At 38.1% G+C, this 16,720-nt stretch overlaps 1 long non-coding RNA gene across 1 annotated transcript in view; it reads right to left on the minus strand.

Annotated features, from left to right (window-relative positions):
* Positions 1 to 13,642, minus strand: part of LOC110269770 — a 21,628-nt gene extending 7,986 nt beyond the window's left edge. Inside the window, exons 1-2 of the long non-coding RNA XR_002358528.1 lie at positions 13,600 to 13,642; positions 12,198 to 12,199 (exon numbers count right to left, since the gene is read on the minus strand). This is a non-coding gene — a long non-coding RNA (uncharacterized LOC110269770). The remainder of the gene's footprint in view (positions 1 to 12,197; positions 12,200 to 13,599) is intronic.

Below are 16,720 nucleotides of genomic sequence, written 5' to 3' on the forward strand. Positions count from 1 at the left end.
ACTGATCTTAGACCCATTATTTTGTAATAATGGTCTGAATGTTCTTTAGTTAAGACCTTCCCTTGATTCCAAAGTGGTTTTGGAACGCTTTCTTTCTTGCCTCTTGGAGTGGGTTGTTTTCCTTTGGGAGCCATGATCTTAGTGGGTATGGTTTAGTGATCACGGATAAACACACCAAACTTAGAGGTTTGCTTGTCCTCAAGCAAAAGAAAAGAAAGGAGAGGGAATAGGAGGAGAGCTAGTGTTGAATGCTGGATGAGAGGAGGGAGGCCGAATGTGTTTTTAAAAGGGAAGGGGGGGGGGTTTTCGAAAAAAAGGAGAAAGATAAGATAGAAGATATGATTTAAAAAGAAATAAGTATGATAAGAAAAGATATAATTTAAAATTGAAAAGATATGAAAGATATTTGAAAAAGATAAATTTGGATTTTTGAAAAAGATAATATGGAGATTTGAAAAAGATATTGATTAGTTGAAAAGATTTTTGAATGAAAAGAGATAGATTTGTTTTGAAAATTTTGAAAAAGAGTTGAATTGGATTCAAAAAAGGATTTGTGCTTATGGATTAAGATACATTTGATATTTTTAAAGTAGGATTTTTAGAAATTAGGGATTTTAGAAATCAGGGTTTGTAACATGTTTATGCAAGAAATCATGAATTTAAACATGAAAATTAAAATTAAAATGAAAAATATTAAGTAAAAACAAAATTACCTCCTCCCCACCATCCTGGCGTTTGAACGCCCAAATGCTGCATGTTTTGGGCGTCCAACGCCCAACTGCTGCTTCTCCTGGGCGTTCAACGCCCAGCTGTTGCTTCTTTCTGGCGTTGAATGCCAGGAACTCCTTTGTCACTGGGCGTTTTTCTGAACACCCAGGACGCTGTAAATTTGGCGTTTAACGCCCAGATGGCTATCTTTACTGGCGTTCAACTTCCAGTGGATGCTTCTTTTGGGCGTTGAACGCCCAAAACAGACTTTTATTGGCGTTTTCTTGTCAGTGAGCTCTTTTTCTCTGTTTTGTGTGCAGAATCCTTTTGTAACCCTGTAAACTTATACAACTGACTCTTTACCTTAGTATCAATGAACTTTATATAAATAAATAAAATCAAGAATAGGGCAAAATGATTAGAGGAAGTGATGCCCCATGGCTGGGTTGCCTCCCAGCAAGCGCTTCTTTATTGTCTTTAGCTGGACCTTGCTGAGTTTTTAATCTAACCTCAGCCTTAAGCACTCTTGCTCAACATTGCCTTCAAGATAGTGCTTGATTCCCTGTCCATTAACAATGAACTTCTTATCAGAATCAATGTCTTGAAGCTCCACATAACCATATGGTGATACACTTGTAATCACATATGGTCCCCTCCACCGGGATTTCAGTTTTCTGGGGAATAGCCTGAGCCTAGAGTTAAACAACAGAACCTTTTGTCCTGGTTCAAAGATTCTAGATGACAGCTTTCTGTCATGCTACCTTTTTTACTTCTCTTTATAAAGCTTGGCATTTTCGAAGGCAGTGAATCTGAATTCCTCTAGCTCATTCAGCTGGAGCAATCTTTTCTCTCCAACTAATTTGGCATCAAAGTTAAGGAACTTGGTTGCCCAGTAGGCCTTATGTTCCAGTTCCACAGGCAGGTGACAAGCCTTACCATACACAAGTTGGTAAGGAGAGGTCCCTATGGGAGTCTTGAATGCTGTTCTGTAAGCCCACAGAGCATCATCCAAGCTTCATGCCCAATCCTTTCTACGGGTACTTACAGTCCGTTCCAGGATTCTTTTTAGTTCTCTGTTAGAGACTTCAGCTTGCCCATTTGTCTGTGGATGATATGGAGTTGCCACCTTATGGCGAATCCCATACCGGACCATGGCCGAGTAAAGCTGTTTGTTGTAGAAGTGAGTGCCTCCATCACTGATTAGTACCCTAGGGACACCAAACCTGCTGAATATATGTTTCTGGAGGAACTTCAGTACTATTTTAGTATCATTGGTAGGTGTGGCAATGGCCTCTACCCATTTTGATACATAGTCAACTGCCACCAGAATATAAGTGTTTGAGTATGATGGTGGGAAAGGCCCCATGAAATCAATATCCCATACGTCAAACAACTCAATCTCCAAGATTCCTTGTTGAGGCATGGCGTAACTGTGAGGCAATTTACCAGCTCTCTGGCAACTGTCACAGTTACGTACAAACTCTCGGGAATCTCTGTAAAGTGTAGGCCAGTAGAAACCACATTGGAGGACCTTGGTGGCTGTTCGCTCACCTCCGAAATGACCTCCATATTGTGACCCATGGCAATGCCATAAGATCCTTTGTGCTTCTTCCTTAGGCACACACCTACGGATTATGCCGTCTGCACATCTCTTAAAGAGATAGGGTTCATCCCACAAGTAGTACTTTGCATCAGTAATTAATTTTTTCTTTTGTTGCCTGCTGTACTCCTTGGGAATGAACCTTGCAGCTTTGTAGTTTGCAACGTCTGCAAACCATGGTAATTCCTGAATGGCGAACAAATGCTCATCCGGAAAGGTTTCAGAGATCTCAATAGAGGGGGAGGACGCCCCTTCCACTGGTTCTATCCGGGACAGATGGTCAGCCACTTGGTTCTCTGTCCCTTTTCTATCTCTTATTTCTATATCAAACTCTTGCAGAAGCAACACCCATCTTATGAGTCTGGGTTTTGAATCCTGCTTTGTGAGTAGATATTTAAGAACAGCATGATCTGTGTACACAATCACTTTTAATCCTACTAAGTATGATCTAAACTTGTCAATGGCATAAACCACTGCAAGAAATTCTTTTTCTGTGGTTGTGTAATTTTTCTGGGCATCATTCAAAACACGGCTAGCATAATAAATGACATATAGAAGCTTGTCATGCCTCTGCCCCAGTACTGCACCAATGGCGTGATCACTGGCATCACACATTAATTCAAATGGTAATGTCCAGTCNTGTCATGCCTCCTTTTTTAGGGACAACTTGAACAGGACTCACCCAGGGGCTATCAGAAATAGGATAAATAATCCCAGCCTCCAGTAATTTAGTGACCTCTTTCTGCACCACTTCCTTCATGGCTGGATTTAGCCGCCTTTGTGGTTGAACTACTGGCTTAGCATCATCCTCCAATAGGATTTTGTGCATGCATCTTGCTGGGATTATGCTCTTAAGGTCACTTGTGGACCACCCAAGAGCTGTCTTGTGTGTCCTTAGCACTTGAATTAGTGCTTCCTCTTCCTGTGGATTTAAAGCAGAGCTTATGATCACTGGAAAAGTATCACCTTCTCCCAGAAATGCATATTTCAGGGATGGTGGTAATGGTTTGAGCTCGGGTTTAGGAGGTTTTTCCTCTCCCTGAGGAAATTTCAGAGGCTCTTTCAATTCCTCTGAATCCTCTAGGTCAGGCGGAACATCTTTAAAAATGTTTTCCAGCTCTGATTCGAGACTCTCAGCCATGTTGATCTCCTCCACCAGAGAGTCAATGAGATTAACTTTCATGCAGTCTTTTGGTGTGTCTGGATGCTGCATGGCATTGACAGCATTCAACTTAAACTCATCCTCATTGACTCTCAGGGTTATTTCCCCCTGTTAGATGTCAATGAGAGTTCGTCCAGTTGCTAGAAAAGGTCTTCCTAGAATAAGAGTAGCACTCTTGTGCTCCTCTATTTCCAGCACAATAAAGTCAGTGGGAAAGGCGAATGGCCCAACCCTGACAATCATGTCCTCAATCACGCCTAATGGGTATTTAATGGATCCATCAGCAAGTTAGAAACATATCCGGGTTGGTTTAACTTCTTCAGTTAAACCAAGCTTTCTGATGGTGGATGCAGGTATTAGGTTGATGCTTGCCCCAGGATCACATAGGGCTATCTTGGTGCAATTACCCTCTAATATGCATGGTATCAGAAAGCTTCCGGGATCTTTAAGCTTTTCAGGAAAGCTTTTCAGAATGACTGCACTGCATTCTTCAGTGAGGAGAACTTTTTCAGTTTCTCTCCAATCCTTCTTATGACTTAAGATCTCTTTCATGAACTTGGCATAAGAAGGTATTTGCTCAAGTGCCTCTGCAAACGGAATCTTAATTTCAAGAGCCTTAGATAATCTGCAAAGCGAGAAAATTGCTTATCCTGCTCCTCTTGGCGGAGTTTTTGAGGATAAGGTATCTTGGTTTTATATTCCTCAACCTTGGTTGCTGCAGGTTTATTTCCTACAGAAATGGTTGAAGAAGCCTTTTTAGAGGGGTTGTCATCAGCACTTGTGTGTGTCTGATCCCTCACTGGCATTTGAGTACCAGAGTTAGAAGCTGGAGTGACGTTAGACGCCAACTTCTCATCTGTTCCTAGCGTCTGAACGCCAGAACTGTGCTTCTTTTGAGCGTTCAACGCTAGTTCCTTGCTTGTTTCTGGCGTTGAACGCCAGTCCTGAGCATAGTCTGGGCGTTCAGCGCCAACCTTCCACCCAATTTCTGGCGTTTTAACGCCAGAATTATCTTTTCCTGGGCTCTTACTGTCCTCAGATGAATTTTGGGTGGTTTGCTCATTTCTTAGCTTCCTGCTGCTTTGAGGTGGGGTATTTAATGTTTTCCCACTTCTTAATTGAACTGCTTGGCATTCTTCTGTTATTTGTTTTGATAGCTGCTGCTTTGTTTGCTTCAGTTGTTCTTCCATATTTATATTAGCCATCCTTGTCTCTTGTAGTCTATCTTTGAATTCGGCTAACTGCTGTGTTAGAAAGTCCAACTGCTGATTGAATTCAGTAGCTTGTTTAACAGGACTGGGTTCAGTAGTCACTGTTTTAGCCTCTTCTTTCATAGAAGATTCGCTGCTTAGGTACAAATGCTGATTTCTGGCAATTGTATCAATGAGCTCTTAAGCTTCTTCAATTGTCTTTCTCATGTGGATAGATCCACCAGCTGAGTAATCTAGAGACATCTGAGCTCTTTCTGCAAGCCCATAATAGAAGATGTCTAACTGAACCCACTCTGAAAATATTTCAGAGGGGCATTTTCTTAGCATCTCTCTGTATCTCTCCCAGGCATCATAAAGAGATTCATTATCTCCTTGTTTAAAGCCTTGGATGTCCAGCCTTAGCTGTGTCATCCGTTTTGGAGGAAAGTATTGATTCAGGAATTTCTCTGTCAGCTGTTTCCATGTCTTTATGCTAGCCTTAGGTTGGTTATTTAACCACATCTTGGCTTGGTCTTTTACAGCAAATAGAAACAGTAATAATATGTAGACATCCTGATCTACTTCTTTATCATGTACTGTGTCAGCAATTTGTAAAAACTGTGCCAGAGACTCTGTAGGTTCTTCCTGTGGAAGACCGAAATACTGGCAGCTTTGCTGCACCATGATAATGAGCTGAGGATTCAACTCGAAGCTACTGATTCCAATGGAGGGTATGCAGATACTACTCCCATATGAAGCAGTAGAGGGGTTAGCATATGACCCCAGAGTCCTTCTGGACTGTTCATTTCCACTTAGATCCATGATGGAGAAAGGGAGATGATGTAAAATAGAGAAGAAATATTTTTATTTATTTAATTATTTATTTATTTCGAAAATAAAATAAATTAAAATAAAATAAATAAAAATGGGTGAAGATTTTCGAAAAAAAGAGGAGAGAGAAAGTGGTTAGGAAGTTTTGAAAAAGATATGAATTTTTTTTAAAAAAAGTTTTAAATTTTGGAATAAATAAATAAAAATAAAAAAATCTGAAAATTTTGTTTTTTAAAATTGATTTTCGAAAAATTGCTTTAAAATAGAGGGAAAAGATATTTTTTTTTTAATTTAAAGAGGAAAGAGAAAAACAATAAGATATCACAAGATTTAAAATTTTTAGATCTAATGCTCCTTATTTTAAAAAATTTTGGAGGAAAAACACCAAGGAACACCAAACTTAAAAATTTTAAGATCAAGACATAAGGGAAAACTCAAGAACACTTTGAAGATTCACAAGAATACAAGAACATGAAGAAAGAACACCAAACTTAAAATTTTTAGAAAACCAAACTAAAATTTTTGAAAAACAAAGGAAAATCAACAAGAAAACACCAAACTTAAAGTTTGGCACAAGATTTAATAGAAAAATTATTTTTGAAAAAGAAGATTTTGAAAAGAAAATAACAAACTCTGACCCAAAAGACAAAAATTTCCTAATCTAAGCAACAAGATTCACTGTCAGTTGTTCAAACTCAAACAATCCCCGGCAATGGCGCCAAAAACTTGGTGCACGAAATTGTGATGTCAATGTTCACATTACTCTCTTACAACTTCGCACAACTAACCAGCAAGTGCACTGGGTCGTCCAAGTAATACCTTACGTGAGTAAGGGTCGATCCCACGGAGATTGTTGGCTTGAAGCAAGCTATGGTTATCTCATAACTCTTAGTTAGGATATAATATCAATAATAATTTTTAGTTTGAATTGTAAAAAATAAAAAGGGCAGAACACAAATTATACTTGTATGTAGTAATGCAGAATATGTTGGAGTTTTGGAGATGCTTCGTCTTCTGAAATTCTACTTTCCTCTGTCTTCTTGTTCACGCACGCACGTCCTCCTATGGCAAGCTGTGTGTTGGTGGATCACCGTTGTCAATGGCTACCATCCTTCCTTTCAGTGAAAAGGGTCCAGGTGCACTGTCAACGCACGGCTAATCATTTGCAGGTTCTCAATCGTACCGGAATAGGATTTACTATCCTTTTGCGTCTGTCACTACGCCCAGCACTCGCGAGTTTGAAGTTCGTCACAGCCATCCAATCTCAGAATCCTACTCGGAATACCACAGACAAGGTTTAGACTTTCCGGATTCTCATGAATGCCACCATCAATCTAGCTTATACCACGGAGATTCTTATTAAGGAATCTAAGAGATACTCATTCAATCTGATGTAGAACGGAGGTGATTGTCAGACACACGTTCATGGATTGAGGAAGGTGATGAGTGTCACGAATCATCACCTTCTCCATAATTAAGCGTGAATGGATATCTTAGATAGGAACGCGCATGTTTGAATGGAAAACAGAAATACTTGCATTAATTCATCGAGACACAGCAGAGCTCCTCACCCCCAACAATGGAGTTTAGAGACTCATGCCGTCAAAGAGTACAAAGTTCAGATCTAAAATGTTATGAGATAAAAATTAAATCTCTAAAAGTTGTTTAAATACTAAACTAGTAACCTAGGTTTACAGAAAATGAGTAAACTATGAAAGATAGTGCAGAAATCTACTTCTGGGGCCCACTTGGTGTGTGCTGGGGATGAGACTAAAGCTTCTCACGTGCCTGGGCTGTTTTGGGCGTTCAACACCAGGCTGTAACCTGTTTCTGGCGTTGAACTCCAGCTTGTAACGTGTTTCTGGCGCTGGATGCCAGACTGCAACATGGAACTGGCGTTGAACGCCAGTTTACGTCATCTATCCTTGAATAAAGTATGGACTATTATATATTTCTGGAAAGCCCTGAATGTCTACTTTCCAACGCAATTGAAAGCGCGTCAATTGGACTCTTGCAGCTCCAGAAATTCCATTCCGAGTGCAGAGAGGTCAGGATCCAACAGCATCAGTAGTCCTTTTTCAGCCTGAATCAGATTTTTGCTCAGCTCCCTCAATTTCAGCCAGAAAATACCTAAAATTACAGAAAAATACAAAAACTCATAGTAAAGTCTAAAAATATGAATTTTGCCTAGAAACTAATGAAAATAAACTAAAATATACTAAAAACTATATGAAATTAACCCCAAAAAGCGTATAAAATATCCGCTCATCAACCCCCTTGTAGTTACCAACAAGCCCCACCATATGCTTATGAACCACCTCCCCAACATACCTTTGAACCACCATACTCACAAGCCCCTTCACACCATTCACCTCCGTATTATGAGCCCTTTCTCCCAACAAATGAACCTTCCTATCCACCCCAACCACCATTGGATAACAACACACTCATCTCTAATATCATTGGTCTCACCTCTAAACTCCAAAATCTTATATCCCGCATGGACCAACCCTCTACCTCCAATATTTAACCCTCAAGCTTCAATGCGCTTCCTTTTCAACCACATAATAATCTTCCCATCCCATCACCACCCTCCATGGAAGAGCACCCATATCCATCAATCCAAGAGCAAGATGATCCCAATTATGCTATTGATATGGAACAAGAAAGAAGGAATCATCTTCGCGAATCCATACTTCATAAGAAGCTAGAGGAGGCCCTACAGATGAAGGTAGTGGAGACCCTTGAAGTCGAAGGAGTGGTTGAAGAATTAGTGAAGGAAGACATCAAGGAGGAGTTTGATTTTATCTTAAAGCAAGAGGAGGCCCAAAATGTGGAGATAGGAGAGACCCTTGAAGATGAAGGAATAGTTAAAGGGAGTTGTCATGGAAAGAAAATCATCAAGGATGAGTACGATTTTATACTAAAACAACTGGACAAAGCAGTAATCACTAAAGAGGAGGAAGTGGTTGAAGACTTAGAAGATGCTGAACCTCCATGGGAAAGTCAAGTTATAGAGCCTCCTTCAAAGATGTTTGAAATTGATGTTGATGAGGGTGTACAACCTCCAAGGCATATCATGGCTAAAGACTTTGAAGAGGTTGATCAAGAGATGGAGATTAAAGAAGAAGAAGCACAACCTACCATGCCCTTGGTGAGTAATGAAGAAGATAATGAATTGGAAGAAAGCTACCAAGAGGAAAAGGTTAAAACTGAAGAAGCTTGCAAAGAGGTGGAAGTTATCAAGGAAGAGCTCAAGGGAATGTAGCTTGAAATCACCATGCCAAACTTGTTGGAGACCTCTCCCCCAAAGCCATTACCATCCAATACAACATTCAAGTGGGTAAAACTCTTATCCTTAACTTTTACTTTTCCACTTGAATATGGTTTACTTGAAAATGATGGTCAACTTAGAGCTCTTTGTGGATTGAAGAGTAAGAATGAGTCGTGTAGTAGTTGGAAACACAGTCCTAGGTTCATTATAATAGGAAGCTCACGGCTGAATTATTATGGTTGGAAGAATGCTAAAGTGTATGGGTCTAGGAAGCTGTTTGGATGCCTTAGTGAGAATTCGGATTGCTTGTCACCCGGATGGAATCATCATGATCCACTTGAAGACGGGTGCAGAAACAAGATTTGGGATCCAGGAATACATGAGGATCAAATTTGGGAGCTCAAAGCTTGTGAAGAACTCCATCAAAGCTTGAAGAATCTACCTGGTATTGACAAAGCTTATTGGAAGTCCAAGCATTAGTGGAAGTTTCAAGACGAGTTCAAGCACAAGCTACCATGATAAGGAGCTCACCAAATGTCCAACTTAAGGACTATAACTAAAAGTGCTAGGTGGGAGACAACCCACCATGGTATAATCATTCCTTTTTATTCTTAATCTTATTTTATTTTATTTTTACTAGTGTTCATTCATAATTTCTGCATATGCAGCTGCATTCTGCATTTGCATCTGCATATTGCATAAAAAAAAACATGCACACGACGCGTAAGCGTCGCTGACGCGTCCGCGTCATAGGTGCGTTCTGAAGAAAAGAGAATTGAACAGAAAGTCACGCAAAAGCGTGGCTGGAGGCGTGCTTTAGGCACAAATATGATCATGCAACTGCGTCGCTGACGCGTTCGCGTCGTTTGTGAAATAGCCTCCCCATGCGTCCACGTCACCCACGCGAACGCGTGGCCCTGTGAAATCGACGTAAATGGGTGTATGGCAGTAAGTTATGATGGAGTGGGGCTGGAACCATACTAGAAACACCAGCCCCACGTGTTCGCGTCGTTCTTCAAAAAATGGCAATTCACGCGATCGCGTCATTCACGCAAACGCGTCACCCTAAATTTTGGCAAAATGAGTTTGAAACAGAGAGTCGCGCGAACGCGAGGCTGCTCTTGCGCCACTAGCACGAATTAAGTCACGCGACCGCGTGACCCACGTGTCCGCGTCACACGCGATGCACAGTTTATCCAGATTAGCGCCAGAATTCCTATCTTTTCTTCTCCAATCCTACTTATCTTTCTATTATCATTCTTTCTTCTTTCTTCTGTCTTTTCTTATTCTTTCTTCCTTCTTTCTTACTTTCTTCTTCTTTTAACCTCTCATCCCTCTTCACTTCTATTCTATTTTATTTAATTTATTTGCATACTTTCATTCATTGCATTTTAATTTTTTGCATATTTTTATTTTCTTTTCTAAAGTTATTATTTTTTCATTGGTGTTAAATTTTCTTTTTCAACTGTTGTATCTTTTCTAGTATTATTTTGGTGCCTAATGACTTGTTTTACAATGTTAGATGATATTATTTATCTGTCACTGCTAATCTTTTATGTTACCTGTATCCCTTTTGCATTGACATGAATTTATATTTTCTTGCATTACCCATACTCTCTTCTCCATTGTTGCAAATTTTTGCACTCTTGATTTGCCATGTGCTTCTACTGTTTTCTCACTTGCATGTTGTAGCTACCATGTAATTGAGACCCTTATTATTTGGCATTAACACCCATATTTTATTTGTTTTCTATCTTTGTTTATGGGTTACTTTTCTTCTTTTCCTCTTCTTTCAGGATGGCCACCAGAAAAGGAAAGGAAAAGAACTTCTATATGGGGAGATAGACAAGTCCATCTGCAAAATCTTCAGAGAAAAGCGCCAGTTGGAATAGCCCGTCCACCTGCACATCTCAGCATGCACCGAAGACGGTGCAATCTTTAAGTGTGGGGAGGTCGATACCGATCTCCATGGGTTAGTTATTCTCTTCTCAACACCAATGTCTTATTTTCTTTATTAGATCATTGTTGCATTGCATAATAGATTGCATGTGTAGTTGATTGTTTGCATTTACGTACTACTTGGTTGAAAAATAATAAGTCTTTCTAGGACCCTATTTTTGAAAAAATTTCACTAATTTAAAATCAAAATTTTTGTGTTAAACTTGTTTGAAGTTGTATTTAGAACATAGTTTTTGAGCCAGAGAACACACAACCCGTGAGATTTTGAGCTTATTTATATGGTTACATCATTTAACCATAAATTTTTATTCGTGTGTTTTCTTCTCTATAACTGCAATCTAGATTTTGTTCCAGTCTATATGTCCATTAATTAGTATATTTACATACTTTTATATGATTGAGGCCATTACTTATTTTGCTCACTTATGCCAAATAAGCCTACCCTTCTATGTCACCATTGTTAACCACTTTGAGCTTTTTAATCCCCTTCTGTTCTATAACCACATCACTAGCCTTAAGCAGAAAAACAATTAAATACCCCAATTGAATCTTTGGTTAGCTTAAGATAGAGATTGTGCATCAACTAAGTGCGGGGAAACTGTGGGAACATGGGTTAATAAGGGAATGTATCATGTTTCTAACTTATTTGAATATTGGGAATTTGGGAACCTACTCATGAAAAACCAAAATAGAAAAATAATGGAAAATTCATGTGCATTGATAACTTATGTTTTCTTTTATCATTCAAAAAACAAAATCCAAAAATATTCAATAAATAAGTAAACAAATAAGGGGACAAAAATTACCCCAATGTTAAGCTTTAATAGAAAGATCAATGCACATGTGATAAAAGTAAAGAAATGTCAAAAAAAATTGGGTACATGAGTATGTGATACAAAAGTAGGAATTATGGGTAGTTAGGCATGAATTTAAAAGTATATAGAATATATGTATGTTAGGTGAGAGCTTAGGTTAGTCAAAGATTCATATTACAGCTCACTTGGCCATACATGTATCCTTACCTTCACCTCAGCCTCATTACAATCCTGAAAAGACCTCATGATATTTGCATTGGTATGCTAAATATTTGTTGATTGGTTAGATGAAGAACAAGGTTTAGAAAGCATGACTAGGGAAGAATAGAGTGATTGACCCTAGACACCTGAGAGTTAGAGTGATATACACTACCAGTAAGGGTTCAATGCTTGGTTCTATGTTCCCTACTTTCATGAGCTCTCTTCTTATAATTTTACTTGCTTTTTATTGTACGATTTGAATTAGTGGAATTTGGTTTATGTTTGTCTTGGAGAACTTGTTCGCTTTTAACCACGTAGGCAGAATCATTTTAGTATATAGTTGCATTCACATATAGGTTGCATTTCATGAGTCCTACTGTCCCTTATTAATTCTCTTTGCCTCCTTCAGCTTAGCATGAGGACATGCTAATGTTTAAGTGTGGGGAGGTTGATAAACCACTATTTTATGGTTTATCTTGTGCTAATTTGAGTGGTTTTTATCAGCTTTTCACCCACTTAGTCATATGATTTGCATGGTTTTACAATTCCTTCCTGGATTTATTCTATGATTGAAAACTTGCTTCCTAAACCTTCAAATTGTGTATTTTAATTTCTCCTTTATACCATTCGATGCCGTTATCTGTGCGTTAAGTGTTTCAGGCTTTATAAGGCAGGAATGGCTTAGAGAATGGAGAGAAAGCTTGCAAAAATGGAAGGAGCATAAAAGAGACAACCAGCGAGAAGTGACGCGCACGCATGGCTCACGCGTGCGCACAAAACGGAGAAAATCACAGCGACACATACGCGTGCTTGACGCGTACGCGTGGAAGCAGGTCAGCACAACGACGCGAGCACACGCCTGACGCGCACGCGTGGAAAGGGAATTCGGCCAGTGACGCGTACGCGTGACAAGCGCGATCTGCAGAATTAACAGAAATCGCTGGGGGCAATTTCGGGCCGCGTTTTGACCCAGTTTTCGGCCCAGAAACGCAGAATAAAGCCAGGGAACATGCAGAGACTCAGGGCATACTTGAACACGTTCTCATAATTCACAATTTTAGGATTAGATGTAGTTTTTAGAGAGAGAGGTTCTCTCCTCTCTCTTAGGTTAGGATTTAGGATTTCTTCTTCTCAATTTCCAGGTTCAATGTCCCTTTATTTATTTTCTCAATTTAGTTTATGAACTCTTTATGTTTATATTGATTTTCTATTTAATACAATTTGAGTTATTTCAGATTTGATTTTGCTTTATTTTATGTTATGGATGCTTTTAATTTAATTTAAGATATTTTCCCCTTTTGGCTTTGGTTAAGTAATTAGCAACACTTGAGTTATCAAACTCAGCTGTTGATTGAAATTGGAATTCTCTGCTGGTTAATTTGTACTCCAATAACTCTAGTCTTTCCATAGGAGTTGACCAGGACTTGAGGATCAAAATGATTAGTCCACTTGACTTTCCTTTATTTTGCAAGGGTTAATTAAAGTGGGAGCAGAATCCAATTCTCATCACACCTGATAAGGATAACTAGGATAGGACTTCAAGTTCTTATACCTTGCCAAGAGATTTTTATTATTATTAATTTATTTTTCTTATCATTTAAATTACTTGTTCCTTATTTTAAAAAAACCCAAAAACATATCTTTTTACATAACCAATAATAAATCATACCTCCTTGCAATTCCTTGAGAAGACGACCCGAGGTTTAAATACTTTGGTTATAAATTTTATTGGGTTTTGTTACTTGTGACAACCAAACTTTTGTACGAAAGGATTCTCTGTTGGTTTAGAAGCTATACTTACAACGCGATTATATATTTATAAAATTTCTTTACCGATAGAAAATCCGATCGTCAGTGACTCCCATTCACCATATCAAGAGCTAAATAAATGAATCTCACATTACTACTGTCAAAATTATATATTCCTTAAGCTTTCGATTTGAATCATTGAATGCCACTAGCATATAGTATTGAATCCTTCAACCACCATATTGTCATGAATTAATGTAACTTTACGGATCACTGAAAGGTAGAAGGATTATTTATACTAGCTTGTCTTCCGTTATAATTGGTGGAACAAATCTGTAATTTTAAAGTGTCTATTCAAAGATATGTCCCACTCTCAGAAGCTTTTCCTGCAAGACCATACAAAGGAAGATGATCCTATTATTCAAAGGCTCAAGAAAATGCATAAAACAACTAAAAATAAAAGAAAAAGGCTAGTGAAACTAGCCTAAGATGCCTTGGCATCAATTCACAAGAATAAAATTTCACTCGTCTCTTTAGAATTGATAAAGTATAGACACTGCAACATTTTTTTATTGTTGGACAAGACCCAAATCAAACACAGAAATTTCTTATTTGCAATTAGCTTTCTGGAAACACGTTGGATTTTATCTCAACAAAATCATATTTGAGAAAAAAAACACGACTTATAGAAGAATTAGTCACATTTAGAAGAATGAATATCCTAAATTAAATCCTGATTACTAAAGCCTAATAAAGAAGGCATGGAGAACCCTAAGCAGAAAAGAAATAAACTGTATAAAGAAAGAGTAACACAAGTGGTGTTACCTTGTCTACGGAGCCCTTGCAATCAGCAAGGAAGGATGGGGCTGGCGCAAGCGTGGATAGAATTGCAAAAGCAGAGGATGCTAGCAATGTGATGAGAGTCGCGAGCAGCGAGAATGCATTGTGTAAGCAATGTGGGTGCGAGTGGCGCGGATTAGACGACGGTGCGACGGGATAGTGGCGATGATGCGAGAGTGCTGCACAGACGATTCACGATGGAATGTGAGGAGGGTGAAGCAGAAGTGCAATAGTGGTTGTCTTTCCTGTGTGAACGACAAATGAAGCGACGGAGAAGGATGCAAGGACGACCGACAATGGCACGCAAGGGCGGTTTATCGGTGGCGCTACGATGGCACGACGAAACCGCAGAAGTGTGGGGCATTCAGAAGAGTGATTAGAATTTGTGGTTTTGTGTGGTGAATGGTAAGTGAAAGTAAAAATAAATTAAGGTAAGTTTTGATTCAAAAATATCATTAATGTCAATTAATCAAATTTTGAATTTGAAAAATAATTTAAAATTAATAATTATTAATTAGAGTTGTTGTCAAAAGTTGCCAGATTCTAATATTCTATCTTGGTCACCAATGTTGTGATAAAAATGGGATGTGCATGCCCATTTCCTATATGAGGCTTACATTCTCAAGAGAGAATAAAATTAATGAAGGTTGAAAATATTCCTTCTGTATGCCTATAAATAGGAGGTTAAGCCTCTGTTGATGTTGCACAACAACAAATACTATTCTCTCTCTCTTATACACATCAATAAAATAATATTCTCTCTTATGCTCTTCTCTCTCTTTTACAAACGATCCTACTTAGTAAAATTACTTCTATTATATTACAATAATTATATTAGTGAACATTAATACTAGGAGTTTTATATTTATATCTTATATTTATATCTTTCTTATTTATTTATTTAGTTATTTCACAACACGTTATCAGCAGGAGACTCTAACTAAATTTTAGAAGACTCCAGGTAATAAATTTTTATTATGTTGAAGCTCTCTCATCTTGAATTTAATACTCTTGATATATATGGAAACAATTATTTATCATGGATACTTGATGCTAAAATTCATCTTGATTCAATGGATCTTGGAGATACCATTAAGGTTGAAAATAATACGTCCTAGAAGGATAAAGCTAAAGCCATGATTTTTCTTCGTCGTCATCTTGACGTATGATTGAAAAATGAATATCTCACATTAAAAGATCTTGTAGATCTGTAAAAAGACCTTGAAGAAAGGTACAATCATGTGATACTTCCTCAAGCCCGATATGTTAGAGAAAACTTTCTCAACTTTTCATGTCTCGAATGTGCTCCTGAAGAAGCAGTATCAAGAAAAAGGATTTAAAAATATTCTGAGTTAATTTCTTGCCTTCTTGTTGCTGAACGCAACAATGAGTTGCTTTTAAAGAATCATGAAGCGCGCCCAACTGGCGCTGCCCCATTTCCTGAAGTAAATGCGGAAAATTACCCCAGAAGAGGTAAATGGCAAGGTTTTAATAACAAGAAAAATTATGGAAGGAAAAGGAATTATATTCAAAAGAGAGGATCTCACCAGAAGTGGGATAAAGAAAGAAATATTGGGCAAAATAAATCAATAGAGGATAAGTGTTTCCGTTGTGGTGGAAAGGGCCATTGGTCACGTACCTGTCGTACCCCAAGGCACCTAGTTGATCTTTATCAAGCATCTTTGAAAAAGGACGACAAAGGAAAGGAAACAAATTTTATTTCAAATAATTTCTTTGAGGATTTTGAAGGAAATATTGGCTATTTGATCAATGATGAAATAGTTCAATATGTGTGTTTGTTAAGTATTCATGTGAATCATTTTACTGTGCATGTACTTTTTCTCATTTTATTATTATTATTATTATTTGTCTTTGAAGAGAATGGCAAGGACATATAGTAAAGATATTTGCCTTGCGGATAGTGCGAGTTCGCACACCATTCTCAAAAGTGATATATATTTTACCCATCTTGTGCCAAAAGAGGAATATGTTAATACTATTATTAGCTCAGGCAAAGTGATAGAAGGCTCCGGAAGAGCTATAATTTTGTTTCCTGGAGGAACAAAATTTATAATAAATAATGCACTATTATCTACCAAGTCCCTGAGGAACTTGTTGAGTTTCAAAGATACTCGCCGAAATGGATATCATGTTGAGACAATGAATGAGGGAAATCATGAGTATTTATGTATCACAACTCATGATTCAAATAAGAAAGTTATATTAGAAAAGTTACCCTCACTTTCATCTAGGTTGTATTATACCAAGATTAGTGTAATTGAATCACATGCCATTGTAAACCAGAAGTTTACTAGCCCAAATGAATTTATAACTTGGCACGACCGATTGGGTCATCTGGGAATAACCATGATGAGGAGAATTGTAACACCC

Source organism: Arachis ipaensis, chromosome B03, assembly GCF_000816755.2.
Source record: "Arachis ipaensis cultivar K30076 chromosome B03, Araip1.1, whole genome shotgun sequence".
Classification (NCBI taxonomy): Eukaryota; Viridiplantae; Streptophyta; class Magnoliopsida; order Fabales; family Fabaceae; genus Arachis; species Arachis ipaensis.